Source organism: Chlamydotis macqueenii, chromosome 16 (assembly GCF_036417535.1).
Source record: "Chlamydotis macqueenii isolate bChlMac1 chromosome 16, bChlMac1.mat, whole genome shotgun sequence".
NCBI classification, from domain to species: Eukaryota; Metazoa; Chordata; class Aves; order Otidiformes; family Otididae; genus Chlamydotis; species Chlamydotis macqueenii.
This window is the reverse complement of record NC_141571.1, coordinates 2,203,519-2,231,258: the sequence shown is the minus strand read 5'-3', so window position 1 is coordinate 2,231,258 and position 27,740 is coordinate 2,203,519. Positions and strand designations below refer to the sequence as shown.

Here is a 27,740-nt window from a genome sequence, read left to right as displayed (position 1 = left end):
CGCCCCATTTACTTTGGGGCTGGCAAAGATTTTGACGTGGCCTCCCCGCAGGGTCCTGGCGTTCAAGCTGGGACATCACAGTCTGCAGGGGTGGCTTTGCAGAGCAGTGAAAGACTGGCTGGGTAGCTGGGCTCCAAGGAGGTGGGGTTGGCTCGTGCTCTGCCGGGTCGCCAATTCCTCCCCTTCCAAAGGGAAAGACCCCTCAGTGGTCTTGCCTGGGCCCTGACAGCCCTAGCAACAAGCTCTCCTGGGATTGTGTGGCTCCTCAGTCCTCTTCCCAAACCTGCTGCAGGTTTGCTCTGTAGCTGCAGCTTTTTATTCTCGTGATGGGTCTCCATCGCCACGATTACTGCTGTGTTACTTTTCCAGCCCATGAAGGTGACACCCCCAAACACAAGCATCTCAATGTTTTTAAAAAATAAAAATGAGAAAACAAAACATTTCCTAGGATGTCTGCTCAGGAACGTCACAGGGGAAGAATAATTCTTTTTGTGATCAAGAGACTTAACTTCAAAAGCATCCAAACTGCAGGTCTCCGTGGGGCACCTTTCTGCAGAGTTATTAATAAGAAACAATTGTTTTAAGTGCAGAAAAGTAGGCGTACTTTCTATTCCCTTCCAAAACCCCGGCATCATTTGTCCTTAATGAATAATGAAAGATGCTTTTGTATTGCTTCCCACCCATTGTTAAGCAATAATAAATAGGACTTTAAAGAAAATCAAGTTTTGATGAAAACTTAATTCCGGACTAATACGAGAAGCACCTGCTTTTGCAGAAGTGTACAGACACTACTGGGGCTTTTGTGGGTGGAGAATTTTGGTCCAAAAGCTGAATGGAAAAATACTGCTAAATTATTCTGAAATGCTATTGCATAGCTCCATAGAAATTATAATTTGGTGTCCCTAGGTCCTTCTTCTGGAAGGAAAGCAGGATGCTCCCTTGCCCGGGACGCTCTGAAGGCAGCACTGCTGTGATGCACTGTCCCCCTTGCCCTGAGGGGTGATTTATCACAAAACGAAACCCAAGGAGGAGGCTGTTTTCTGAGGAGAGAGGGAGCACAGTGTCCCATGACAGGCTGGGGTATTTGGACTTCAGTGGAAAAGCCAGTGGGCTTTCCACTGGGAAAGCTGATGAGGTCTTGCCTTTCGGTCCTTCTTTGGGAAGCCCACTCTGCAATTGAAGTACTGAAGGTTGGAAGAGATATGTGAGTTTCCTGAGAAAAATGAAGCTGAAAGAAGAGTTAATTCTTCACGTTTGGGTTGGTGGCTACCCAGGATCTTGTCGCTCAGTCAGGCCTCGATGTTGGCGCGAGTTTGCCTCGTTAAGGGGTTTCCTACCACCGATCAACCCAACCGCCAGAGCCACCTTCCAGCACCTCATCTCTCCCAGACGCAGCAAGTGTTACGCTGGGCAGTTTTGTGTAACCGGGCTCTCCAGCCCCGCCGTGGGGATGCCAGGGTGGGTGAAGAGCACTTCTCTTGCCGGTGGGCTCTCGCTCTTCAGTCACGGGCTGCAGGGAGCGGCTGCGTGACGTTGTGCGCCGCTCACGTCCCCGCGACCCGAACGGGCCGGGACCACGCTGCGCGCGAGGCTGCGGAACCGGCGGATGCCGCGTCCATTGTTTCCTACGCATCTCTGCCTGTCTGCCCCTCAGCCGCCGAGGCCTCTGCGGGCTCCCCACGCGTGTGTGCGTGGAGTGATGCAGTGCTGGACATCAGTTTGGGTAAGAAAATATCCGATTCCCAAGAGAGTTTTTATTTCTTCCTCAGGAGAGCGAGGAGCAATCAGACACCTAACAGAGAATCAGCTTGTACAGAAAACCGAGCTGGGAATCGGTCTGTACCGAAAACACTCACGGAAGGGCGGCGGAGCTGCCGGTTCAGCTCCGGACGCGGGTGCGGCTCCCCGGAGCTGGGCTCCCCGCCCCGGCCCCGCGCTGGCCGGGGGACCCGGCTGCGGGTGCGAGCTGCGGCTGAGCCTGGGTTAAACCACGAGCGAGCGGTGCCCGGGGCAGCCAGCGGGGCCGCGGCCGGAACCATCACAGCACCCCGGCCCGGTACCGGCCGCCACCGCCCCCGAATCCCGAGCAGCGCTCCCGCCCGGCCCAGCCCCGCCCGCGCTGGACTGTTCCACTGCTCCGGCCCCAGCGCGGGGGGATGGGAGACGTGCGGGGGGAAGAGGCGCCGCGCTCCGCCGAGGCCTGGCCCAGCCCCGCGGGGCGGATCCGCTGGAGCGGAGCCGCTGCGGCACCGGGGGCTGGCAGCAGCTGCCGGCTGGGCTCCCGCTCCGTGTTCCGTGTGTGTGGGGTGTGCGTGTCCCCCCCCACCGCGGGGGCGGTGTGGTACGGCCGGCGGGAAGGAGCGGGGCGGCGGGGCGGCGCAGGGCAGTGTGCCCGCACGGCCGGGCCGCGCTGGGGTAGCTCAGCGCCTCGTCCCGCTCCGCCCTCAGCCTCCGCGCCGCCCCGCGCCCGGCGGGTGCCCGCCCGCCCCTGCCCCTTCCCGCCCCTGCCCCTTCCCGCCCCTTCCCGCCCGGCGCTGCCCCGCAGCCGGCTGCCTCCGGCCGAGCGGCTCCGCGCAGCAGCGCGCTTCCCCGCGGCGCCGCTAGCAGCACGTGAGTTATCGCCGCCTTTATTTCTTTTTTTTTCTTCAACCTTCTCCTTTCCCCGCTCTCCTCTGCTTTCCTTCTGGGTTTTTATTTTTATCCTTTTTTTTTTTTTTCCTCCTCTGTGTGGTGGGGAGGGAGCGCGGAGCTGCCCGTACCGGCGGGACGGGAAACTTTGGCGTTGGGGAGCGGCTGCCGGCTGCCATGCGGTCCCCGCTGCCACGCGGGCGCCGCCCGTCGCGGGTGGGGGCTCGGCCGGGGCCGTGGCCGGGCGCGGTGTCCCCGCGGGGAGCGGGGCGCTGCTCGGGACCCTTCGTACCGGTAATGGGGGGTACGAATGGGGGGGCACCGGGGGTACGAATGGGGGGGCACCGGGGGGCTCCCGGGGGGCTCCCGGGGGGCTGCGCCGGGGCACCGAGCCCGGCGGCCCCCCAGAGGCGAATTTCTGGCGTTTGGGGTTGTTACCTGAGGGCGTGGGCTGCTGACTTCTGTGTGTGTTTGAGGTGATGTGTTAAAAACAAAAAACAACCCACAAAAAAAAAACCAAACAAACAAAAAAAAAAAACCCCGAAAACCTCCAGTTTTCACTCGGGCTGCCCTCGGAAGGGCTCTGGCTGTCCCCGCGGCGCGCAGTAAGTTTGGCTGCGGGTGGGTGGTGGTAAGGATGCTCCTAGGGCTGATTGCTTTTAGAGAGCCCAGAAGGCTGAGATAGAAACTGCCAGGACGGAGAACAGCGTGGATGTGCGCCTTTATTTCCCTGATACGGGAATATTTTTCCTTCCGAGCACGACTCCCCGGTGCGTGGTTCGGCCTGGGGAAGGGCTGGGCGCTGAGGCTGAGCCTGGGAGCAAGCCTGGGCTGGGCTGCGGGCTCCCGCGTTTTCCCACGTTCCGGCAGCTGCTCTTCTGCTCGGGCTTCGACGGAGACCGAAGTCGATGGCGTCGCAGCTGACTTTAGCTTACTGCTGAGGCTGGAAAAACAGACCCTCGTATTCCATATCAGCGAAGCCGTCGTTGTCTTTCCCCTGCAAATACAGACCCTGAGGTGATTGCTAGCTGGTGCGTACCTCTGCCGTTGCCGGTGGCTTCTCCGGAGCTGGCAGGAGCGGTGCGAGCCTTCGGACCGCTGTTTGCTGTGGAGCCCAGCGCACTGGCTGCACTGGTTTTGCCGTGGCTTTGGGTGATGCCGGCTGTAGGCTGAGGTGGGCGGTGGCGGGGTGGGAGGTACGGGCGGTTCTGCAGGACCTCCTGGTTGTCCCTGCTGTGAGGACGGAGCCCGCTCGCTTCTACAGGTGCTTCCACTCTTGCTTTCCCCTTCCTCGCTTGAGGAGGAGATGATGCACTCACTTGCATTTTTCTCCTGTCCCTTATTCTGCAGTTTGTTCTGATTTGGGGTCTTTGCATCATTTTCTTTGACAGTAAAGGATAGGGAAGGAGTTTTTTCCAAAGCAAAGCCAGCAGCAGAGCTCCTGGATGAGGAGCCTGTGCTGACACGGTATAAAGGGACGGATTGCCTTCTCCTCATCGTCACAGGTGACCGGGGAGGTGAGGAGCCTGTGTCAGGAGTGAAACCTCGGCTTGAACCACGGCAACATGGCTCGGTAGCATCCTTCACGGGCTGCCTGCTCCTGGTGACAACCTGTCACAAGGTTTATTGCTCACGTTCCTGGAAGTGTTTTTATGGCTGTTGTTTTGGGTGAGCGGCGTTCAGCTCGGCTGCGTGCGATGCCTTTCTTCAGGAGGTGCGCGTGTTGACGCAGGGACCTGTTTGGTTCGCCGTGCCGTGCCCGTGAAGGGTTGCCGGTGTTCTACTTCTGTCAGGCTAATGTTGTGGATGGATTTCAGGGGAACGGCAAAACAGGAGAAGGTGGGGTCTTTTAAGAGCCACTTTAGAAAAGGCAGATCATAGGCAGCAAGTTTTGGAAGGATGTTTTATTCAGGGGCTGTAAAGAGAGGATTAAAGCTCTCGATTGTGGACAATTTACTTGGAATAAGCAATAGGACTTGATCATTGGGAAAAATTAGACCCTGACACATTCCCAGCACCAAGAGCGCTTTCGGCTCTCCTTATCCCACGTTATTCAATGAAGGCAACAGAACTTCCTTTGGTTTGAGTCCTTTATTGATAGCTGCAGAAGGAGTTTATGGACCTAGAAGTCAGCTCGCAGTTACCCAAAGAAAATGGCCTATGGATATAAAAATCTTTGAGTTATCCCAGATGGCGGTTGCAGGTGTTGGAAACGGCCGTGCCTGTCTGGCAGGGAACTGCAGCTTTCCCTGCCTTGCCACCTCCCGTTAAGCGGCTGGCTCCCCGGCGCGGGGCTGCGTTCCGTACTCGGAGCGGCGCGGAGGCACGTCTCGCAGGGTTTCCGAGAGGAAGAGGGTTTGTGGAGGGGAGAAGAAACAAGGAATTCAATTTTGGGCTCAAGTTTTGGGTCCAAAACAAGTTGCTCGTTCTTTTCACAGCTTGAGGTTTATGATGGAAAGGTTGAAAACACCCAGTGAGAAAAAAGTGCTAGAAAAAAAATCTGAGATAGGCTAAACAGAGTGAAATTCAAAATCAGCTGTCATCATAAAGCTGCTGGAGAAAGGGGAGGGAGGAACCATTCGGATCAGTAACGAGTTCGTTTCTGTAACTGCAGAGCTTTAATTATATCGTTTAAAAAAATAATCCTAGATGTCTGCTTTCTCTACCTGTGCTGGTGGCGGGGGCTGAATCCACGGCGTTCGTGCTGATCTGGGGAATCTGAATCAGGCTGAATAGCAAAGCGGCTCTTCGGAGAGTCGGAAACCCAGGAGGCATTTTTCAGCCTTGAGTTATGTCACTTTTTTTGGAGGTGCCGCAGGCAATTGCATTTTAAGAAGACAAAGCTTTTGTTTTCAAGCTGGCCTAGAAAAACACCGGGGATGAATCCGAAGGAAGGGCTTTCAGAAGTTGTCATTTGTGATTAAGTTGATTTTGCTGTTGTGCACAAGAGTGCTGCCGCCTGCCTCGGCGCGGCGTGCGCTGTGTCTATTTTTATTTTCACCGCCCGTCCTGGCGTACCTGTTTAGTTCAAGTGAGTGATGTTCCGTGGTGGTTCTCACCTGCGAGTGTGTTTAATTAGGAGGTCAGATGTCTGCTAGCTGCAGCTCCGACACAAAAGCTAATCGTGTGTGCGTTACAAAAGGCAGAATGGAGGTGACACCAGGGCAGAGACTGACTCGATGCTGCGTTCTGCAGAATTAACATCTGCGCGTCAGCGTCCAGCTTTGCGTTCGAGACGCTGGAACTCTCGGAGCCAAGGCTCGTAACGTGGAGCAGAGACTGTTTTCTTCTGCGCATCTTAGGAAATCCTCAGCTTGCGTGGAGACAAGGAGTGCGTGTGCAAACAGTGAATCTGAAGCTTTTCTTGCGGCTTCTTGTGTTTCTTGCAGCTTAAAAAAAACCAGCAATAGTATCGTGCTGTTGCCAGGCTGTGGGCAAACGGGAGAGGCTGCGTCTGTGGAGCCTGCGGTGGGGAATAGCGTGCAGGGTAAAGCGGGTGATGCTGAAGCGTGGCTGTGGAACAGCATCACCTGCAATCTGTGATTTGGTAAGCTCCTGGTGTGATCCTCCTGGTTTAAGAGAGGTGAAATACTGGGGGTGTGGTAATGACTTCCTGGTCTTAGAATGAGAAGAGTTTTTGTCTTAAAAGCTGACCATCCTAAAGTGTCATCAGCCATGCTAACGGCATCCGAAGCTGTGTCACCAGGGCAGGAGGCATCCCTGGAGGAAACCTGGAGTTAACCAGGCTGGAGGTATCATCCCTGGAGGAAACCTGGAGTTTCCCAGGCAGGAGATGCAAACCTGGAGTTTCCCAGGCAGGAGGTATCATCCCTGGAGTAAACTCTACCCAGAGAGACAACTGCTCCCCGTGGCCGTGCCTGGCTCTGTGCTGGCTATCCGGGGAAAGGCTATCAGGGCGGCGTGAGTCATCTTTTTTGGCTCTTGTGCTCACTGTTCAACACAAACAATCCTGTTTGTTCTGCTTGCTGAGGACTCTTGTCTCTTCCAACATGAAGAGCCCGGGAGTGGCTGTACCCTCTCCAGGGGGGACCTGATGAGCTGCTGCGGGTGTTTCAGAGGCGGCTGGGTCCTGCACCTGTCACCCTGGCATCTAATGATAATTTTATTTTATTTTATTATTTTTTTTTTTTAAAGCAAGCCTTGAGAACATGTTGAAACCAAATACTGCCACAGAGCAAGATGTGCTGGGGAGAAGCTCCCGAGGCAAGATTTGGCCTTGCCTTTGCAGGGAAGCTCCCCCGGTTGATTTAAGGGCTCTGGAGCTTTTGCTTCTGCCCTGCCGCTGGAGCTGAGTGGCAGGATGCCGCACTTGGTTTCCGTAGCGTTTCTGCACCTGCAGCAGGGTGTTTCATTTACTGAGCATCCGTTTGTAGACTTTGCCAGTGATGTTGTACAACTGTCTTTCTTTTTTTTTTTTTTTTTTTTTTTTCTTTTTTCTTTTCTTCCTAAAAAGCCTGGGTTTAAAATAGAAAACATAATACCAGGGTTTGTTTTTTTCCCTAAGAAAACAAGAATGTGGTAAAATAGCGTGAGCATATCTGGGCTACATCCGCGTGATTGCAGCGATTCGCAGGTGAAGGCTGCAGCGCCTGACCGTGGTGCGTGGTGGTACCGAACAACGGGCGCTGGGAGCGGCGTCGCTTTCGCTGATGCTTCTGCAGGCAGCTTCTGTACAGCCACAGCGGGAAAGGACGTGATCGCGTGTTCTCATCGCCGCTACGAGCGGCATCGGAACAGGCAGGCCAGAGGTACGCGCGGGGGCAGCAACTGAGGCAGCTCAGCCCCATCGCCCACTGCGTCAGGACGACGTCGCTCCTGCTGCGTCCCGCGTCCCTCGGAGGGAGAACGCCCTCCCGCGTGGGCGTCTGCCTTGGAGTGAGGGTACTGAGACGGGGAAGCGAGGGTGCCGGTTCCTGCCAGAGGAGATGGTGTGTCTGCTGCCGTCGTTCCCACTTGTTCTGGGAGCTGGGAATAGATCAGCACCGTTATTCACTTTGATTTGGGAATTCCCCAGTTCAGGGCTAGGCTGGCGGAGGGCACGAGGCTGGACAGAGGAAGTGGGTGCAGATGGTCCCTACCTGGGCTCTTGATGATGTTATTAGTCTAAATCTCATGCTTTCCTTCTGCCTTTAGCAGATTGTTTTTGGAAAGCTGTCCTGGGAGCACTTATGAGAAAAATGCTCCCTTTAGAAGGACATGGGGAGCTCCCCTGCACGAGGGGAGTGCCTCTGTTTGGAGGTGGGAGGTCTGAACTTAACTCGGGGATGATGCCCACCATCCTGGAGAAATCAGGACAATCCGGTGCTCCAGTGAAGACGTTTGGACCTTGGCCTTCACATGGGGCTGTGTGGTACCAGCTGCTCCTGCGGGTCTCGTGTGACAGCGCGCTGGCAGGCAGTGCCGAAGTGTTCACATTCCCTTTCACCTGGCCCTCGCTCCCTCCTCTCAGTTCCGTCCCAGACTCGCCAGGACTTCGAGGTGACTCTCCTGGTCTGAGACACGGCCCCTGTGTAGGAGATTGCAGGTGGCTGGCGCTGCAGTGTAATTGTGTTTTTTTTTTTTTTTTTCCTGTATAGGTTTGAGAAACTCTGTAGTGGCTGAGGGACAGAGCGTGGCCGAGCCGATGGTGCTGCATGGCCTGGCTGAGCGCATTCCCGCTGGAAGGGCGGTGTTGTGGTGGTTTGGGGGTTCAGCAGCTCCTGGTTTCTGTTGCTGGAGCTGGATCTGCTCGTCAAACGGGTATTTACGTGTGACTGTTGGTTCTGCAGCAGTGTGCAGTGCTTAGAGCTCTTACCAGCTCCTGAAGCTCTTCTGGGAGCTGCTAAGAGCTACAAGCACGGCAAAAATTCTCTTGAGCTCCTCTAGTAACGTAGGCTTTTTTATTTTATTTATATTTTTAACTTTTGCTCCAGAGTTTAGTGTGCAACTCTTATGCTCACGCGTTTCAACAGCTCAGTAAAACCTTGCCTTGCACGCGTCCTGCCCACGTCTGTGATGGATTTGAGAGGTCCCGTGCGTTTCCCCCGGGCTGGGGGGCACAGACCTCCCCACGTTGCTGCAGGAGGTGCATCCGCGCAGGCACGGGCGTGAATTTTGCTGTAGATGACATCCCAAGGATGGGCACCTAGCCCATGGAACTGGCTTTGAGATTCCTGTGTTTATAAAACTGCTGAAAAATCCCCGGTACAGCTAGTCCCATGCGGCCAGCGTCCGTTCTTTACCTCCAGTAGCATCTTGGCACCCCCGGGGCGCGGGCGGTGGTGAGGAGAAGCGTTGGCTGGTAAATGCCGCGGGAAGGATGCCCTGTGAAGCTGATGCTGCTGAACAGCTTCACGAGCGCCCGGGGAGCGCCTGCGCCGCTGACACACATCAAAGGTGGGCTTTGTGGTTTTTGCTCTTAATTACGAGTGGAGTGCTTTCCTGCAGATGGGCTCCCCAGCCATTTGACCGCGGTACAAACAGCGTTTTCGGGGAGGGCGCGTTAATAAGCCGGGGTTTGCTAATACCTCCTGTGAGCAGAACCACACCTCGTGGCAGGAGAGAGGCAGGAAGGGCTTAGATGATTTTAATTAAAGTTGTTGTGAGGAAGAAATTAAATTTGGTCTCTTGCCCTGCTTGTATTAGGAGGGGAGCGAGCTCAGCCTCTCTGAACTGAGCTATTAGCCGCCTTCTGTTTGCCCAGGAAAAAAAAAAGGTAATTTCTTTGTCAGCCTTTACCCTGGCTGCTGGGCTCGGATTGCTTGTTTATTTTCAGCAGCTCCCCAAATCGCTTTGAAGATGGGCTTAAACATTGATCATCTCTTGCAGTCCTTCATCTTTGTTCTGCCAGCAAACATTACAAAAAGTGTCTGAAATGACCTCTCTTCCCCACGTGAGCGGGCTGTGTGTCTGGTCCGGGAGAAGCAAGCTCCCTCAGCCGAAGTGTGAATCAGTCCGTTTTGCTTTGCTCCCAGTTCTCCGGGATTCGACTTCCAGCCCAGTCTGGAAAGCAGCAGGGATTCCAGGAAATCCAAAAGCCCAAGGTGCTGCTTCATTTCTAGGCAAAAGCTCCCGGTGGTACCTTTGGTGAGCGGGATCCTGTTCCAAACCCCTTATTGCAGCAGTGGGATGTCTCCTTTCCTGCTGCTGGGTGATGCTGCGCAGCCGTGATGGATGCAGCCATGAAACGATGCCCGGCACTGGTAGCTGCTGGCAGGGTAGTCTGGAGAAGAAACTTTGGATCTCTTCCTTTATTTTCCTGTTTGAGCACTGAGATGTGCGAGAGTTGGGGAAAAAAATCCCCCAAAACAGCAAAAGATCCTGTATAAAACAGGTAGGAGACAGTGGACGTGGGTAATTCGGTGTAGGAAAGCCCAGAAGCTGCAGTTGATTCCAAAACGCGGGTGAGAGGAAGTGCCGGAGGGCGCGGGGCACAGAGGGGCTGCCCAACCGCAGGGCAGAGGGGGCTGCGCGTGTCCCTGTGGTACAGGCTGTGCCCTGCGTTCGTCCTGTTATCACCGTCTCCTTCTGCAGTTCCCTTTGCGGACGCCTGTCACCGTCCCGTTCTGCGTGCCTCCAGCTGGCGATGTCTGCCTGTTTAAACACCGAGTGGCAAGACGGGGGAAAAACGCAGCGCTTGTGACCTCAGAAGGAATAGATTTTGGCCGCAGATGTAGCATAAACATCTCTATTTTATAGCTTGTTGTGGGGTAGTGGTGCGTGGGATTCTGGCCCAGCAAGGCCTGGCTTGTCATGGGAGTGATCTGTAGCTGGCCCCAAGTGCTCACAGCTGGCTTGCCAACTTACAGCGTGTGTGGGGAGCAAGTACTGTGCATTTGCACAAAGTCTTTACTTGAGAAGTCCCAGAAAAGGGGATGCAGTCCATGGTTCAACTTGGGCTGAAAAGCTGCTGTGTCTTTGGGCAAAACGCAGTCGGACAAAGCAGCGCAGCGGTGTCTTAGAAATACGAAAAGGATCTGTATTTTATTTCCTTGGCTGTGACAGAAGGGCAGCGTTACCCAGCGTCTCTGCCACCCATGATGATGCGGCGGCGGTGTGGGTGACAAAGCTGTGTGCGATGACGGGGAGCAGCCTGTTATCCCCCGAGTTACCGCTGGAGCAGACAAACCGCTTTGGGAAGCACACGGCCTGTGCCGTGCTGGGTTGCCGTCCGGTCTGTAAGAAGCAGGCTGACGCTTGTGCCTGATCGCAAAGAGCGAGGTCTTCTATTTCTAGGGTCTGATTTTTTTAAATTTCCAGCTGGGAGCACCCAGCAAGTTTGGATTTTTTTTTTCTTACTCTGAAGTTTGTAAAATTTTAATTTCACCTCCAGATCCTCACAGTCATGAGCAAGGGGAATCTCTAGCAAGTGGACTATAGACTACCTGATAAAATAGATGCAAAACAATTTATTTGCTTTATTCTTGTTTATTCCTGGAATTTTGGTTGTTTGAAGTTTTCTAGTAAGAATGAAGGAGAGCAGAGTCACTAGAGTCCTGGTTCTTGTCCCCTCCCTGGAAAAGAGATCTGTTTTTTAACAAATATGAAAAATCCGCAGGAGTTGCCAGCCGATCTTTCCTTGCTGTCCGACAGCATCTGAAGCTCTGTGCATACAGCTGGTGAGAAGTAGCTGTGGCTCGGGAGCTGATGCTCTAAATATATAAAATGTAGGAGGGCATGTGACTGGGGCTGACCTTGAGTGGTAGCGGAGCTGGGAATAACGCCAGAGCTCCTTGCTCCCGGTTCGCCCCCTTCGGCGTTAGCTGTGCTGCTCTGATCTCTCCTTCTCCAAAAACCTGCCTGAGCCCAGCCTGCCGAGCCTGTGCCGCTCCCTTCGCTTCCCGTTCCCAGGGGCTTCACCCCGTCCCAGCTGGTTTACTGGCCGCGAGGACCGGGCTCCGGGGAACGTGTGCCGTGGTGTTTGGCTCGGTGCGGGAGCGCAGCAGCCGTTTCTGCGAGGCTTGGAGTTGGCTTGCAAGGAGATGACCTTGCTAGGCTCCTTCCTTGCTAGGAGCTCGGCAGGTCTGGCCAGAGCACCTTGATTCGGTGTCTTATTGCTGCGTCCACTTACTTTCCTCCTTTTTTGTCTCAAGATTAACCTCTGGGATTTTCTTAGGGCGATAGACACGTAGTGCAATTGGGCTTTTGGTAGCTCATCTACGTGCCGCAGGAGCGTGCGGCTTTTTGAAATAAGCAGGTTGTTTGTCGGGGTGCTGGGGGAGGTGATTCGGCAGATCCAGCGCTCCATTCCCACTCCTGGGCCGCGAACCGGCACACCGAGCTGCTGAGGCCCCTGCGGGATGGATACCCATCCTTCAGACTCCTGCCCAGAGTTACTGGTGCCTCCAGACCTGGTGACAAAAGCTGTGTCGTACACTTTTCTACAGATGGTTTTCAGAAGGAGGACGTGGTTGATGCTGAGCTCCTGTCTGAGCCTGGTGCAGCGCGCTCCGGTGTACAGCTGGCTTTTGTTTGTGCGCGTTTCCAGGCAAAGCAGGTGGTGGTTAATTTTTTTTGCATTAAAAAAAAACCATAATAATAATCTCTGGAGTGCTATGTGAGGCTCCTCACATCTGTGCGCTCTATGTAGGTCAGATGTGTGCTCACTTCTTTACGAAGACTGAACTTGACAGTGTTTCCTTTCTGCAGCCGGGGAGGGAGGATCGCAGAATCCGTGTGCCGGCTCTGTGAGAAGTGTCCGTAAGGGAAGAGCCCAAAGGGGACACGCATGCAGGTGAGGTGTGTTAGCGTTCCCCTGTGCTCTGGGTTTGTGACCGTGAGTTGCATTGGTGAAAGATTTATCTGAGCCGCGTAGCCAGTGCTGATGGAGCGTCGTATCAGATCAGCCTTAAGGGTTCAAAATACTAAATGCTGCTGTGCCATGCTTCCAGAGATGCCTCTTGCTTTGCTCGGAAGAAAATGTCTATTTCCTAATCTCTGAAGCCTGTGTTTCTGCTGCTGTGTTCATCAAAATGCAAATAGCTCTCCGTGCCCCTTCCCACCCCCCAGCCAATCCTCTTCTGATGTTTCTTGACCTGTTCTCGCTCCGGCTCCAGTGAAGGATAAAATGAGTTGGAAACAGGCAACCTGTCTTGCCCAGGAGCATGTTAGGAACCTGATCTAACACCCTCGAAAGTGGTTGAGTCTCCCTTTCATGTTGGTGGACGTGGCCTCAGGTCCAGATGTGTTTGGTCTTGTGGAAGATGCTCTCCTAGGGTAAAATTAGTGGGGATCAAAGATGGGGTTCCTACTAATGTCCCCACTTGAGCATTGTCCTCTGGTCTCCTTAGTTTGACTCCAGCCCATGGAGTCAGTGACCTAAACCGATCTGGCTGGTTTTTGCATGTTGGGGAGTTTCTTTGCCTTCAGTCCTGAAGTTATGTCATGATGTAAGAACTCTGCTTCTTACAGAAGGAGACTCGTAGCTTTGCAGAGAGAAAACTTGAAAATGTGACCCCATGGGACCCTAAAAGAGGGTTAAAGAGAGATAAATAGAGGATCTGGGGTTTATTTTCAAGCTGAAGAGGGAGCTGGCTCTGCTACCCAAATTATTACCTCGACTAAGATGACCTTGCAAGTGATGATGATTGAAACGGAGGCAGAGGACTACCGGAGGTGTGAATGTCCTTATGCAATCCAGTGCAGTGTGGGAGATATTTCTGGTATTAAAGCCGATCTGCCTGCTCTACATGACTCTCCAGAAGCATTTGGAATGAAAGAAGAGCTGCACCTGTCACCTCCTCCTCCTTCAGCAAGTGACTAGCGTCTGCAAGCAAATGAACATCATCTGAAGCTCTTCCTTCAGCAAAGGCACGATCATATACGAGCACCACCAGCCCTCTGAGAAACTCAAAACTGGGCGTGAAGTTCTGTACTCTGAGCAGCTGGATGAGCTACCAGCACTTCAGGACCTCTCAGCAGTGAGCAGATCCTGGTGGTTTGGAGAGTAAATTGCTGTAGGTGGTCCACCCGAAGCTGACTTGGCTGTGGTTGATCTGTGGATTTAGGGGCTTTGGTCTTGGAAGCTGGGTATGGGTTGTAGCAGGCTTCCAGCGTGGGGAAGTGGATTTCATGGAGCTGAACAAAGTTGCTTGGAGAAGAGGAAGCCTGGAGCACTGGAAGGGAAATTGGAGTAAAACTTCTGTCTGTGCTCTATTTTAGCTGGAATCCTGATTCTCAGTGTGTAAATATGTGAGGTGAGTGTGTGAGGACATCTTGGGACAGATACTTCTACCTTCCTCACTGCTCTCTTGTGCTCGGCAGGACACCAAGGGAGGAGATGTTTCCTATCACTGGTCTTTCCTTCTCCCTAAGTGAGATGAGGGTGCGTTGTTAGGGAAGCTCCTGAGCGCAGCCAATCTTTAACTCCCTGCTGACCAGCTGAAACAAAGAGGAAACTACTGAAATCCCTCGTGTCACAATGTATTTTTTTTAGGCCTTTAAAAGGAAAACCTGCTGGTGAGTCAGGAGACCTGCTGGGAAATCCATTGGGTTTGTTTTGGGCGGAGGGTGAGCTGAGATGCAGTTTAAAATAAAGGCGGAGATGGGAGCGCCGTACGAATCTGCCGTGCTGGTGTCTCTGGTTTGTGTGGGAGTAGGGGTCCCAGAGCTGCTGGGCGTCTCTCAGCTGTCCTGGTTATGAAGCAAACAGAGAAGCTGAAGTGTTTTGCAGTTGTCTCCTGGCTTGATTTTCAAACCAGGGTGTAAATTCCTTGTTTTCGGAGAATAGAAAAGGAAAGTCGGGAGGAAGAATGCTATTCTCTGCCCTGGGTTTAGACTAGAAGTGAAATGACTGTTTTGGTCAAAACAAGTAATCTTGAACGTTTTCATGGCAGCATGAAAGGTTTGGATGAAGTTTATGCTTCAAGGGGAGTGAGCCTGGCTGACAAAGCCTTTATTACTTTTATGTAAATTCAGAGTTAGATGGGAGAGGATGGGGTAGGACTGAGTTCAGGTGCTGCTAATCACCTCAAAGTTCAGAGAAGAAAAGGATTTTGGTAGGCTTATGCATCCATGAGGACCTCTAGCCATGGATAAGTGACCACTGCTTTACCTTGTTTGTGAAGAATTGGCTCACTTCTCAGAGGCTGAGGCTGGCTTTCTCCTGGCGAAGACCTTTCCCTGAAGGTCTCGGTTGCCAAACCTCAGGTGCTGGAAAACACAGCCGTTGGTGTATGGACGCTCTGAAGACCTCTGTCCCTTGCTGTGGTCATGGCTGCTTCTGGCACTGCCCTGGATCCGATGAGTGAGGGAAGCCCGGCGCCATGCTGGTACCAGTCTGGTGGTGGTGGTGTACACAAGCTGTAGTTGCCCTTGGGATGGTGGGCGCCATCTTGCCCAGGGGGAACCCATAACCGGGAGCCTCTCCAGCCCAGAGACTGGGCACGGTTGGTCAAGGCAGCCATCCTGTGGTGCCAGGAGAGCAGTGTGTGTGTGACATGCCTGATGGCAGGTAGCTCCACATCAAGTGTACTTGTAATTACTGGATGGGTTGGCCTCCAGGACCAGGCTGCTTCCCAAGCAGCCCATTCCTTCTCTCACTCCTCATAACTGGGAAATCAGTCCTGCACTTGGGCTGCTGGAATAATTTCCCTGACAACCAAGTATGACATCTAAGGTAGAGCAACAAGGGACATAGAGGTCCTAGTACTGTCACCAGCTTGCCAGACCCTGTCCCCATCCCACCAGCCATGCCGTATGCCTCCAGCCCTTCTCTAGGAGAGGGATTCCTTCACCTTCTGCAGTTACTTTCTCTCCAGCTGCTCCTTGGGACTGGCTCCATGCCCTGCTGAGCTGTGGAGCCTTTGCACGCGTAGCCTCTCCGTTGGGGCCAAACGCGTCCCTGCTGCTGATGGAGGAGCAAACTGTCACGGTCAGAGTTCAGTTCTTTTGCACCTCCTGCACTTTGAGCTTGTCCCCGTTGGTTTGTAGGATTGAAATAAAAGTTCAGGTCCGGTGCTGGGCTCGGGAGCCCTTCTGCTGATGGCCGAAGGGTGACCAGGGGTGTGCTTTGGTTTGCCTCTGTGCACACGTGTATCATGTTGGTCTTAAATCCTTTGGGAATGCCACAGAGCTGGGAATCCCGTGTCCCCCACTTGCTCCAGTTCATTAAAATAATGTGTTCCGAACCGGTAACTCTTCAAAGCGGCGTGCTCCAGAAGCTGCGAAATCTAGCCTACTTCCCTGTGGCCATCCTTGAAGTAGTGTCCAAAAGAAGGTGTCTCCTTTCCATTTAGCAGAGCCTCACACTCCTTTGGATAAGAGAATGACACTGGATGCTGTGGATGAGATCTTATTCATTGCTTGGAAGAAGTGTCTGTCACCCTGTCCTCCCTGGGCTGAGGGGTGGGAGAAGTAACTTTTAATGCCTGTAAAGGGGGGAAGTGCAATGGTTTCATGATGAGTGACTGATGTAAACGGGAGGGCTCGGAGGAGCCGCATGTGGAACTTCAGCAAGAGCTCTGCGTGTCTGTACTGTCCCCTCACAATTCACATTTCCCTTGGGGGGAATTTCATGCATTTCAAGGTGATAATCTGGCACAACCGGGTAAAGAGCTGAATCAGAAAGCGTTCTTCCTACCTGTGATGTTCCCCTAGTGAAACATCGTTCGTTAACCTCTTGTTCTCCATAGACACTGCATTCTGGATGGTTCTGCTGCCCTTTTCTGTTCCAGGATAAAATCCCCCCACATAACAAGCGGTCTCATTGTTCCAAACTCTGTATTGTTTGATGAGTGTTGCACTTTTCTTTCCCCTCTGCCTTTTGCTGCCTGAACTCCTCCAGAGATCTTTTTTGTTTTGTCAAGATTTATTCTGCAAGATGTATTCTTGTAGCCATTTTAGCAAGATGGCTAGCAGCAGACTTAAGGGGGGGGAAAAAAAAGTCCTCAGAATTTCACATCACTTGACCTCAGGAGCCCCAAGTGTCAAAAACTTGATAACAAACACAGCCGGATCTCAGAAGGTTGAGGTTAGAATCATGGAATAGTTTGGGTGGGGAGGGATCTTCAAAGCCCACCCACTCCAACCCCCCTGCCAGGAGCAGGGACATCTCCAACCAGATCAGATTGCTCAGAGCCCCGGCCAACCTGGCCTGGGATGTTTCCAGGGATGGGGCATCCACCACCTCTCTGGGCAACCTGGGCCAGGGTTCCACCAGCCTCAGCGTAAAAAATTTTTTCCTAATATCCAGTGTGAATCTACCTCCCTCTATTTTGACACTGTTACACCTTGTCCTGTCACACCAGACCCTGCTGAAGAGTCTCTCCCCACCTTTCCTGCAGCCCCCTTTAGGCACTGGGAGCCGCTCTCAGGTCTCCTTGGAGCCTCCTCTTCTCCAGGCTGAACAGCCCCAGCTCTCTCAGCCTGGCCTCACAGCAGAGCTGCTCCAGCCCTCTCATCATCTGCGTGGCCTCCTCTGGACCCTCTCCAACAGGTCCATGTCCTTCTTATGGCTCCTCTGTTCTGAGCACATTTTAATTTCTGTGTGCTCGTTTGCCATTACACCAGCTGTAAGTGGGTGACAGTGATGATCTTGGAAAGGCAGTCTGGGAAAATGGTTGTGGTAGATATTAACAAGTTTAGTAACCATAGTTTGGGGAGCTTTGCTGGGGTGTTGGAGGAGGAGAGCCTCGCTCTCTGTAGGACCAGCGTGTGTCTGTGCTTCAGTGTGAAGGGTCTTTTCACGCTTTGTGGGCGCTCCGTGTGTCCCTGCTTCCCTTTCGGTTTGGCTACGTGCTGTCCGTGAGAGAGCTGATGACTTCCGCGGGAGCTCCCGTACGTTGTGCCAACTGGGTTGGATTCTGATGGCTGAATTTCCTCGCTGAGCTGGTGGACGAGCCCCTCGCAGTGTGGGTGTGAGGTGGCAGTTATCACTCTGGTGTGGTGTTCTGATTTGTGACGTTGCTGGTGTGACTTCAGGAGAGTGATGATAAATGCTGTAGGCCTGATGTCAAGCTTTTCCCAATGACTTTGCTTGGGGCTTCATGAGGCAGCGTACGTGAAAATGAGCGGAGCTGGCATTAGAAATGGTTCTCGTGTCAGGGTGATGTTTGGGCGGAAGCTGTGCTGGGCAGGGTGGAGAGCTGGAGGTCTTGGAGAGCTCGGATCCAGCTGCAGCCGTCGCTCTGGCCTCTTTGGAAGCACCGTTCACCTTGTTCCTGGAAAGGCGGATGGGATGGCAAACAGCAGAGGTGACTTGGCGTTCTCTGTTCCTTCTCATCAGCCTCTCCCCCAGCATCCGTGAAAAAGGCAGAACAAACCAAAACGGTGGAGTTGGAAACGCGCTGTCTTTTCCAGGTACTCCCTCATCCCTTTGGTGTTGTGGGTGTTTTCCATGGTGAAGAGCCTGCCCTTAGCACCAGCAGCTTTCTGCTGAGCAGAATCTCTGGAACGTGACATTCGGGAACTAAATCCCTCCGCATCCGCAGATGCTTCTGCCATCCGTCCAGGCCAGCTCTGGTCACAGCCGCGTCGCTTCTGCTCTTGCTAACGTGCGATTCTGAAAATCCTCAGCTATTTCCACAACTGCAATTAACCAAGGAAGAATTTTTTTATTTAAAATACAGTATTCACCCGCGTCTTCAGGGAGGAGAGGGCTTGGTGAAACTTCCTTGCCCGGGGCTTGATAATTGTTTTTAACCTGCCCGTCGTGTTGTGAGTTGTGGTGCTGCAGAGTTTTTTGCAGTTGTCAAAATGTCAGTTCTGATGAAAGCCTCCACAGATCGGCTGTACCTGCATGATTTTAGCCTCTAAGCAGGCTGCTGGTGGCACTTTCAGAGGAGTCAGAAAGGTTTCTGTGTGTCTCTCTTTCTAATATATTTTTGTTTGGTTGGAATGTCTTCATCAAAATTGATTGTTGAAGGGTTGGTTTGGTTTTTTAAAGACGACGCTGCTGCCCGTCAGCTCACCAGAGCTGTTTGGAATTCAGCATCTCGCACGGCAGCCACGCTGGGGAGAAGGGAAGTGCCTGTGTAATAACAATAATTGAAAATTAATACTAGATTAAATTAATATGTAATTAGAAAACACTAATGCTCCCTGCGAACAAAGACGGGTTCCTGTAGGAGCCTTGTGAATTGGAGGGGAAAGGCATACGACGCTTTCCCTGGGCCCTGTCTCCCAGCCCGCGGATCGTTAAAGCAATTACAATTTCACAGAGGTTTGATCTGGAATTGATTTCTTTGTGATAATTCCATTTCGAGGCTTGCTCCCTCTGGGGCAGAAGATGACAGAAGATGAAGCATGTAAGTCCTCAGCACGGTCTGCAGGCGCGCGTGAGGCCTGGCACCCAGCCAGCGAGGGTCTGCTCTGAAAAATTCCCCCTCTGACCCCCAGGCTGGAGTGCTGGACCTCTTGGTGCTTAACTGGGAAATGACCAGTATCAGCTTTGTGCCAGGCTGTGCTGCAATAGGGGTGGGATACGGGGGATCTATACTGGGTTTGGGTCCCTTCCTCCTTGCCAGGGAAAGTGTCAGGAAAACCTTTGGCTGTCTGTTCCACAGCCCATGGTGAACCCGTGGAAGATAATTCATAAAACCACAGGATGGTTTGGGTGGGAAGGGACCTTAAAGCCCACCCAGCCCAACCCCCCTGCAAGGAGCAGGGACATCTCCAACCAGATCAGGTTGCTCAGAGCCCCGGCCAACCTGGCCTTGGATGTTTCCAGGGATGGGGCATCCACCACCTCTCTGGGCAACCTGGGCCAGTGCTCCACCACCCTCAGCGTAAAAAATTTCTTCTTTCTGTCCAGTCTGAATCTGCCTCCCTCTATTTTGAAACCATTGCCACTTGTCCTGTCACAGCAGGCCCTGCTGAAGAGTCTCTCCCCATCTTTCCTGTAGCCCCCTTTGAGGTTCTGGAAGACCACTATAAGGTCTCCCCAGAGCCTCCTCTTCTCCAGGCTGAACAGCCCCAACTCTCTCAGCCTGTCCTCACAGCAGAGCTGCTCCAGCCCTCTGATCATCTTCATGGCCTCCTCTGGGCTTGCTCCAACAGCTCCGCGTCCTTCTGATGCTGGGCGCTCCAGAGCTGGACACAGCACTGCAGGTGGGTCTCCCGAGGGTGCTCTACCACGTGAGTCAGACTTAGTGTTTCCCAGCCTCACAGCTGCTTTGGGTTCATCCTGATCAGCAAAAGCCAACGTAACCTTGTCTGTAGCTGGTACAAGGAGGATGGTTGGCCCCGATGCTGCAGGGTTGGCTCTACCCATGTGCAAGGTGGATCTTCACCTCCTCCCGAGCTTTGACCGCTGATCCAGCCTGGCTTCTCCCGGCTCATGAAGGTGTTTGTTGGCTGGGTCTGGCAGGAGTGCTGGTTCCCATGTGTGCGAAGGGAGCTGCTCTGTGGCTGGAGGTGAGGAGAGGGGCTGCCTCCGTCTGCCATCCCCACGTCCCGTGGGATGCACCAGCACCAGCTGCTTTGCTCGGGGTGGAGCAATCGACTTGCCGCTGCCCACTTGTGATGGGCTTGTGAAGGCTTTTTTTTTTTTGGTAGCCAGACCTGGGTGTCAGGATAAAATGAGCAGAGAGAGAGATGAGGAAGAGGAAGGGAAGAAAGAAAATAAAGCAGAGGGCAGCAAAATCCAGCAAGGCACAGTGAATCCAGTGCAGCAGGGAAAATTGGGACCTCGTGAAAAATAACGATCACGTTTGCTACGCAGCCGCTGTGCTGCATCCCTCCCCTCCCAGTCCGTCTGCGTTAGCGGTCTGCGGGAAGTAACGCCGCCGGCTGAAACTGCTACAGGCTGAAGGAAATTCCCCTTGTTAATTGGCTTTCTTCTCAGCCCGATGCAACATTTAATTTTTGTTTTGCAGCTTTGTGCACAAACAGCCTCGCTTTCCCCGATCTCTGGGGCTGGGAGTTTAGGAATCTGTGCGGAACGGCTCTTGGGCTGTGGTTCTGTTCCTGCAAACCAAACTGTTTGTTAACGTTGCGACTTCAGTCACTGCTGCATTTCAGGGCTTTAAAAAGGAAAAAAAAAAAGGAAGGTGTGCAGAAGAAGGGAAAGAAATTAAGAGAATTTTAGCTGCAAATGCATTCGGTAGGCTTGGCAGTGATAATAAGGGAATGTCAGGGAAAGATGGATAAAAAAATCCATGATTTCAGTCAGAGGTGGGAGGAAGGGTTCACGGTTGGGTTGTGTGATGCTTCTTCACAGTCACGAGCACTTATTCCATGAGAGCGTTTGTTTTGTTCCACCTTACCTCTGTGTTTAGTGAGGGGCAAAGCCATCTCAGCCCCACCAGCGTTGTACCTTCCAGCGTCCTCCCGTGGCCGCTGCGGGAGCGCGGAGAGGTGACGTCCCAGTTGGGTCCCACCGCTGGGTGCTGTTGGTGTAGGGAGCTGGGGGCTGCCCTGCGAGATCTTCCCCCAGGGCCGTTCCCGGGAGGGCATGGGGTGCTTCCAGTCTTGGGGCGATGTGGGAAGCCCTACGAGAGGATCTCAAGGACCCCAGCCCTGTGGTGAGGGGGCATCGCTGCTCCCAGGTGCCTGGTGAACGTGGAGGGCTGACGTGACACCCGTGGGACCCCATCGTGTGACACCTCCTTGTTATTGCCCAGCGATGGGGCCTGGGGCTGGTTTTTGTGGGTCAGAAGGATCCCAGTCATTAAGAAACCAAACTGGCTGGAGCTGCAGTGAGGAATTTGGAGGCTGAGTGTCCTTTGACGTGGAGGTGGACCTTTTTTTCTCGTCTCTTCAGGATCCCTGGGAAGGAGTCTCCCTTCCTGAGCTGCTGCCGGTGACGGGTCTGGTGAGCAGCACCCCATCACCCTCTGCAGAGGGTTTCTGGAAATGGGAGTTTGTCTGTAAGAGGTTCTAATGTTTCAGTATCTGACGTTTTGATGGAAACATCCGACATACTGAAAGGAGTAGTCACAGAAGAAAAACAGATTTGGAGAATTTGGTGTTTTCCACTTTGGAGTTGGGTTTTGCCATACCATTCTGGAACGCGTTACTGGGAGTGTCAATAAAATAACCCATAAATTTGGGAGTTATTTCAATAAATGAAAAACTATTCCAGCTTTATTGGCGTTTTTGTGTGCTTTTTGCAGTAGCTTTCCCTGTTTCTCCTTACTTCCTCTCTTCCAGTGAAATTGGACAGAGCGGGACCATTTCTTTCTGCAGGTGAAATGTGTCCAGAAAAGAAATTTTGGTCAAATCCAGGTGCGTCGCTGGTGATCATGTGCTGCGGTGTCTGGGCAGGAGTGGCTCTGTCAGGGCCAGGGTCTCGGCGTGCAAAGGGCATTGCTAAACTCAGGCTGTGTCCTGAGCGAGTTATACCTGCAGTAGGTGGGATAGAAAGAAGTGATGAGCGTCCATACAATTTTTATTTATTATTTTTAAATTTTTTCCCCCACCAACGAGCAGCGGTGACCCGGAGGCTGTTCCTGGCTGGAGGATCTCCGCAGTACTGGGCTCTACACCCTGGGCTGGTCTCTCCTCCTCTGCCGGTTGCAGCTGTGCACGTTGTTGCCCACGTGAAGGATGAGAAGGTGTCCCAAGGGTCGTGGAGACACACCTGGGAACACTGCCCTGAGGCAGATCATTCGTTACCGGGTGCCAAGATGAACTTGTGTGATAACGAGCTCCAATATATTAGAAAAATGTTGCTTAAAGCATCTGGGTCAGATTGAGCTAATTGGATCTAACCTCCCTCATTCAATCCCCCAATTAATTCACCGTGCTCAGAGAGACCCGCGGGAGGGCTCTGCTTTGCCGTTCTCCGGTGCAGGGCACAGCCCGGCACTTGGTTGTGGAAAAGCAGCCGGGCGATTGGGAAGGGCCTGGGGACCAGAATGAGCGGTGGCCTGATACACACGGCTGCCGGGGGCTGTGAGTAGCTGCATCAAACGTGCTGTTTCACAAAAGGCAAAGTGCTGGTGAATATCTTTTATATAAAAGTTTGGGGAGCCGCTGCTCAGAGCACCAAGCCTCTCGTCAACTCAGGCGGGGACACCCCCCCCCCCAGTTTGGGAATGGGATAAGCACAGTACTGCCCCAAATACTTGAACTACTCCAGATTTTTCAGCCTAGAAAGTTGCTGTGGAAAGAAACCGTGGCTGGGCAGAGGAATGGCTCTGCCGCTGTAGAGGGGCTCACATTTGCAAGGACTGATGCTTGTAAGCGGGAGTGCCCAGGCTGCTCTCGGGAACGCGGATGCTCGGGTGCTTTGTCCCGAGCTTTGGGCACCGTGGCGTGCCTGGAACACCGGCTGCGTCCCGGCCCAGCCGCTGTTGCTCCTGACAGGGGGCTGGGCTGGATGGCCTCGAAAGGTCCCTTCAACCCAAACCATTCCATGATTCCCTCTGCAGACAGACTCCTTCCCGTGCCTCCCGCAAGCCACACGCCTCCCAACGCGCCCTGCTCCACAGACCAGAGAGCAGATGGGAGGAACGTGCCCTGGCTTTCCTTCCCGCTCTGCGTGCATTTGGGGGGGTTTATGTCTGTGTTGGATCAAGGCAAGGTATTGTGCTGCTGGAGGCAGGGTTTCAATCTGATTCCTTCACCATTGCGTAAAATCAGAGGGCAGTGTGTTCAAGGAGAGATCCCAGCATCCTGGGGGAATAGATGAGATGTTCCTGGCTTTACTGATGTGCTTGCCTTGCTTTGCCCCCCGATGAGGCACCGTATGGTTACAGTTAAGTGATGTGAAGTGCTGAGCCGCTTTTTGAAACTGCCTGAAGACAAGGAGAAGGGAAAGATGGCAGGTTTAAGGGCTGAATCCTGTCTCTGGCTGGGTGCAAGGCAGCTGAGCTTACAGTTTGGGGTGGATTGAGGGCTCCCGGACCTCACAGGGATGCTCCAGTCTCTGCTCGTCACGGGCACTGGCTTGGGAGAGGAGGAGGAGGCAGAGCCTGTGGATTCCGGAGCTGGGATCTCAGACTCTGCCTGTGCTCTGGTAAGGCTTCTTGCTTTACGTTTTTATGTTTGCAGCCGTGGAGATGGCCTTGCCGGTCGCAGAGTGTGAGTACAAATTCACCGCGGGTCAGCAAGCCGCTTCCCTGTGACCTGGCAGTGATCGGTCGGAGCCCCACAGCAGCCTTTTTCTGGTGTCACAGACTTGCAGGCTCCTGGCGTAAGGGAATGGCTCGTGCACATCTTCATTTCTGGCGTGGTGCAGCAATACAGAGCGGAGGCTGCTGAGCCGGTAGGCTGGAGTGACAGATACAGGTATGTCTGGCGTCCCCGCAGCGTTCCTGCGTCACGGAGGAGACAGGCGAAGGTCACAGGAAGGTTTGGACTGAAGGGCACAAAAATCCCCAGGAAGTACTCCGCTCTGCTGCAGATTGTAAGGAGACATTGTAGATCATCTTTAGGGTCCAGGGCAAATTTAGCAACATCTTCCCTACTGCAAGAGGTCAGGTGGAAAGCATCTTTCCCATGAATGGGAAGAAATAAGGAAAATAATTTCCAGGTGTCAGGAAGCTGGTGGGGTCGCTGTGGACCTCTCTGGGTTGCAGAGGAGACGTGGTGCAGCAGCAAGAGAACACAAGTCGAGCCTTTAGCTGCTAAGCCTTTAGCTGATTTTTGTTGAATTTTGAACTGGCACTATAGTTTATAAAGCTTAAAAGTTGTTTTGTGATATGAGAGTGATAGATAAAAATCTTGGGGGTCCACGTGCAGGGACAGATGCTGATACCAAAGAGCTACCATGTTTTGTGTCATATGGCTTGAACATGGCCGCTAACATGGCGTTTAAAGGGGGAAGCAGCTCTAGGGATTTTAAATATTGTGTTTCACCTTTAAACTAAATGAAATTTAAACCCACATGCACTAGAAACACCATGGGTTTCGAATTGTGTGTTATTTGGGTTTTGTTAGAGTAGGGAATAGCTGTGTGTCCGTAAGTATTGTTCCTCCTGCCCGCAAACCCCAGGAAGCCAGCCCTGAACTGCAGCGGTGGTTGTGTGTAGAAGAGACTTTATGCCCAATGAACAGGTGGGTTGAGAAGCTTGCCTAAGCGTCACGTCTCACGGGAACTTTCTCTCGTTGGAAGATGGTGCATGTTCCAACAGGAGCGGCAGCAGAGGCAGCAGGACACCAGGAGGGTGACGGGGATCGTGATGGCACCTCTTCTGTGGCTCTGGGGAAGGTCGGTGCTGGACGGTGGTGGGGGATGTTGAGGAGCAGCCCCTTTCACAGCCCAGTTACGCCTCTGCAGGTGGAGATGGGGCAGGGTGTGTCGTGCTCGTGAGGTGCGTGGGGCTCACTTGAAATGAGAGGCGCAACGCGAAGGTGAGATTGTATTTGATATACCGTGTTTGGTGGCAGGACCTTCAGTGGAGCCCAGGTGTCTTACTGACTTGCATCTTCGTGAATGCCAAGGGTGTTTGGCCACCTGCCTTCCCTGGGTGTTTTTGCAAAGCCAGGCCTAACAGCGAGAGGGAATGCAGGAGGATAGGCCAGGTGTAGTGGCAGCACTAGAGAGGTGCTGAGCCCTACCTACGGCCGTTTATCAGACAGAGAGGTGGCTCTGTCTGCCCTCTAATGTGTTCTGCAGGATGCTCTGTATGGTCCAGCTTTAGCACCGATAAAGTCTGGGTTAAATTGGATCCTGGGAAAGCCGTCAGAAAGGCAAACACAGCAAGAACTGGCCCTTTGCTGAGCAGTGCTGCCCTGTCCCGGCTGGGAGCCGGCGCGTGGGCTCACGGTGACGCCAGCCCTGGGGTCCTGCCTCCCTCTCGAGCGCACAGGGGCACTGGGGAAAAGCCTCCTCCCCATCGCAGAGGTGGGAATCCCAGGTTGATGTTCCTGCCTCAGCAACACCATTACCTTTTCTAAATGGCATGGGTCTGCTTAGCTGCGTGAATCAGAATCACTCTTCCAATCTGTTTTCCTCTTCCTGTAAGCCGATGGGAATTGGTTTTTGTGGGCATCTCTGGCAGCGTCTCGGCGGGACTGGGTGTATCTCTGTAGGTACAGCCACTCTCCAAGCTGGACATAGCTAGTTTTCAGGATGCTGTGCTTCTGCTGCTGAGCCCTTGGGACAGACCGTGTGTTACTGTGAGGCTGGCACGTCTCTCCGCGTCCCCTGCCTCTGCCCTGGCATTGGTCTGGGACGCGCAGGCTCAGCCTGAGATCCATCCTCAGTGTCTCTCACCAGTGAGAAGCTGCTGCGGGTGAGCAGGGAGATAGCAGCGCTCGAGGAGCTGGGTTCCTCTCCTGCTGACTTCCAGCCCTCCAAAGGGCTGGAGCTTCTGGTTCCCACATCTCCAGAGCGAACAAAAGCAGCATTGCTCCAAGCTGGGAAGACAGGAATTCATCTTCTGATGGAAGTCACTGCCCCAGAGACTGCTCTCTTGCCCCAGTGGTTAGCTTGTCTGCTTTGTTTGCAACAGAGGGGTCTTTAAGACCACTTCCTCGCATAATGGGATCGTTTGGTGCAGGAAACTGCCACTGGCGTCTGCCGTTTGGGGTGGGGAAGCTCAGCCAGATGCACTGTCCTCCTCGTCCTCTCCTGGGACAGGACTGCCCAGGGAAACCGCTGTAACTGTAGCCCGTGACAGGCACAGATTTGTTACCGTGTCCGGCAGGCGTAATCCCAGAGGAGATTTTGGCTGGCAGTAACCGTTACCATAGCCAGCCCTGGGTGCAGCCTGTCCTTTCTCCTGTGAGCTCATTACCGTGATGTTCCACCTCCCCGTCTCACTGCAGCTCTTCCATTTGGCCACGTAGACACACGCTTGGCATCCTTATCCTTTCCTGGAGACAGAGCAGTGATGGACGGTTGGTCTCCTCAGGGGAGGATGGGGAGGAGGGAACCACGCTGAGATCCTTATGGAGCAGGTCTTCCACGTCTGCAGGGTGCAGAAATCGTCCCAGCAGGTGGGGACGCGTTCCCGTTCATCCTTAGCACCTCCACCTCCGTGTGAGGGCACGGCAAGGCTGTCATTGCCGGGATGACAGCGGGGGTGCCTCTGCCCTCCCACGCTGAGGTAGTGTTTCCAATTCCCGAGCCCTTGTCCGCGTGAGGGGTTGCGCAGCCCTGTGTGACGCACCTCAGTGAATGCCGATAGCTCGCCCTTGCTGTGCGCCAAGGAGGAGACTGCAAAGCAGAGGTGCCCAAAGTGGGGGGTTTGGGGGAAACTGGAGCCGTTCTGTTAGCTGGGTTGGTGTCAGGAGCTGCTGTGGCGAAGGAGAGAGCTCAGGACCCAAGTTAGGTCTTTTGGGAGAAGCCCGCATTGGGGTGCTGCCCGAGCAGGACTCCCTCCAAAGCGTGGTGGTGTGCGTTTTGGCCTGTCCCCGCTGTGCACCCAGCTGCCTCCATCTCTGTCGGCAAGGCCGAGCTTTGCGTGTCGGTAACGTGAGCCAGGAGAGCCCAGCTGAGAGCTGAGCGAGCGCAGGACAGCTTTCGTGGCCTCACGGCGCTGCTGGCCCCGGGCTGACCCATCCGGTCCCCGCGCACACCCCGGCCTCGCAGGGGAGAGCAGTTCACCAGTGGGACCACCCGAGCGCGGAGCTGGGGTGGGAGCCGCTAGCGGAGTCACTTTGGCCGCCGCCGCACCACAGAGGATTCGCGCCGCGTCCCTGAATGTCAACCATCTGCACAATCTGCCGCGCACTTAATGGGCTTTGCAAGCAACTCGCGTTTTGGATTTCGTGAAGGCCTTGGATCGCTTCACGGGCAGCGCACCACCGAGAGCCCCAGGGTGAGGACCTGCAGTAATTCCTACGGTGGGGCTCCTGTTACAGCTAACACCTGCGGCATGCTGGAGGAGGGGCTGATGTTTCCTTCAGAGGCCGGTCATTCCCCGTTTGCTTTCAGCAGGAGGATGTCTGGCGGCAGGGGACGAAGCCGTTCACATTGATCTACAAATGGTGAAAATTCCCTGCTGGTTTCCCTCTTGTTGCGCAGCCTCGGGATGGCACACTCAGGCATCTCGCAGCCCAGAGGAAGCTCCTGCCATCCCAGTGCGGTTCTCCTCACCTTGAATGGAGTGATCTAGGTAGAAAAGGACCTTTGGAGGTGCCCAGTCCCATCCCTGGGGTGTTGCAGAAGCTGAAGGAGACGTGTCTGGACGTGGGGGAGAACGGGACGTGTCTGGGAATGGTGTTGCAGGTCAGTCTTCCTGGCTTGGACAGACTGGTGTTTCGCAGTGTACAAGCTGCCT

The 27,740-nt window shown here is 53.8% G+C and overlaps 1 protein-coding gene across 1 annotated transcript in view; it reads left to right on the top strand.

Moving 5' to 3' along the window:
• The first annotated feature begins 2,503 nt into the window (after positions 1 to 2,503).
• The window catches only part of RALY (RALY heterogeneous nuclear ribonucleoprotein), a 117,643-nt gene continuing 92,406 nt past the window's right edge, over positions 2,504 to 27,740 (top strand). Inside the window, exon 1 of the mRNA XM_086760536.1 lies at positions 2,504 to 2,610. The gene's annotated coding sequence lies outside the window, so the exon portion shown is untranslated. The remainder of the gene's footprint in view (positions 2,611 to 27,740) is intronic.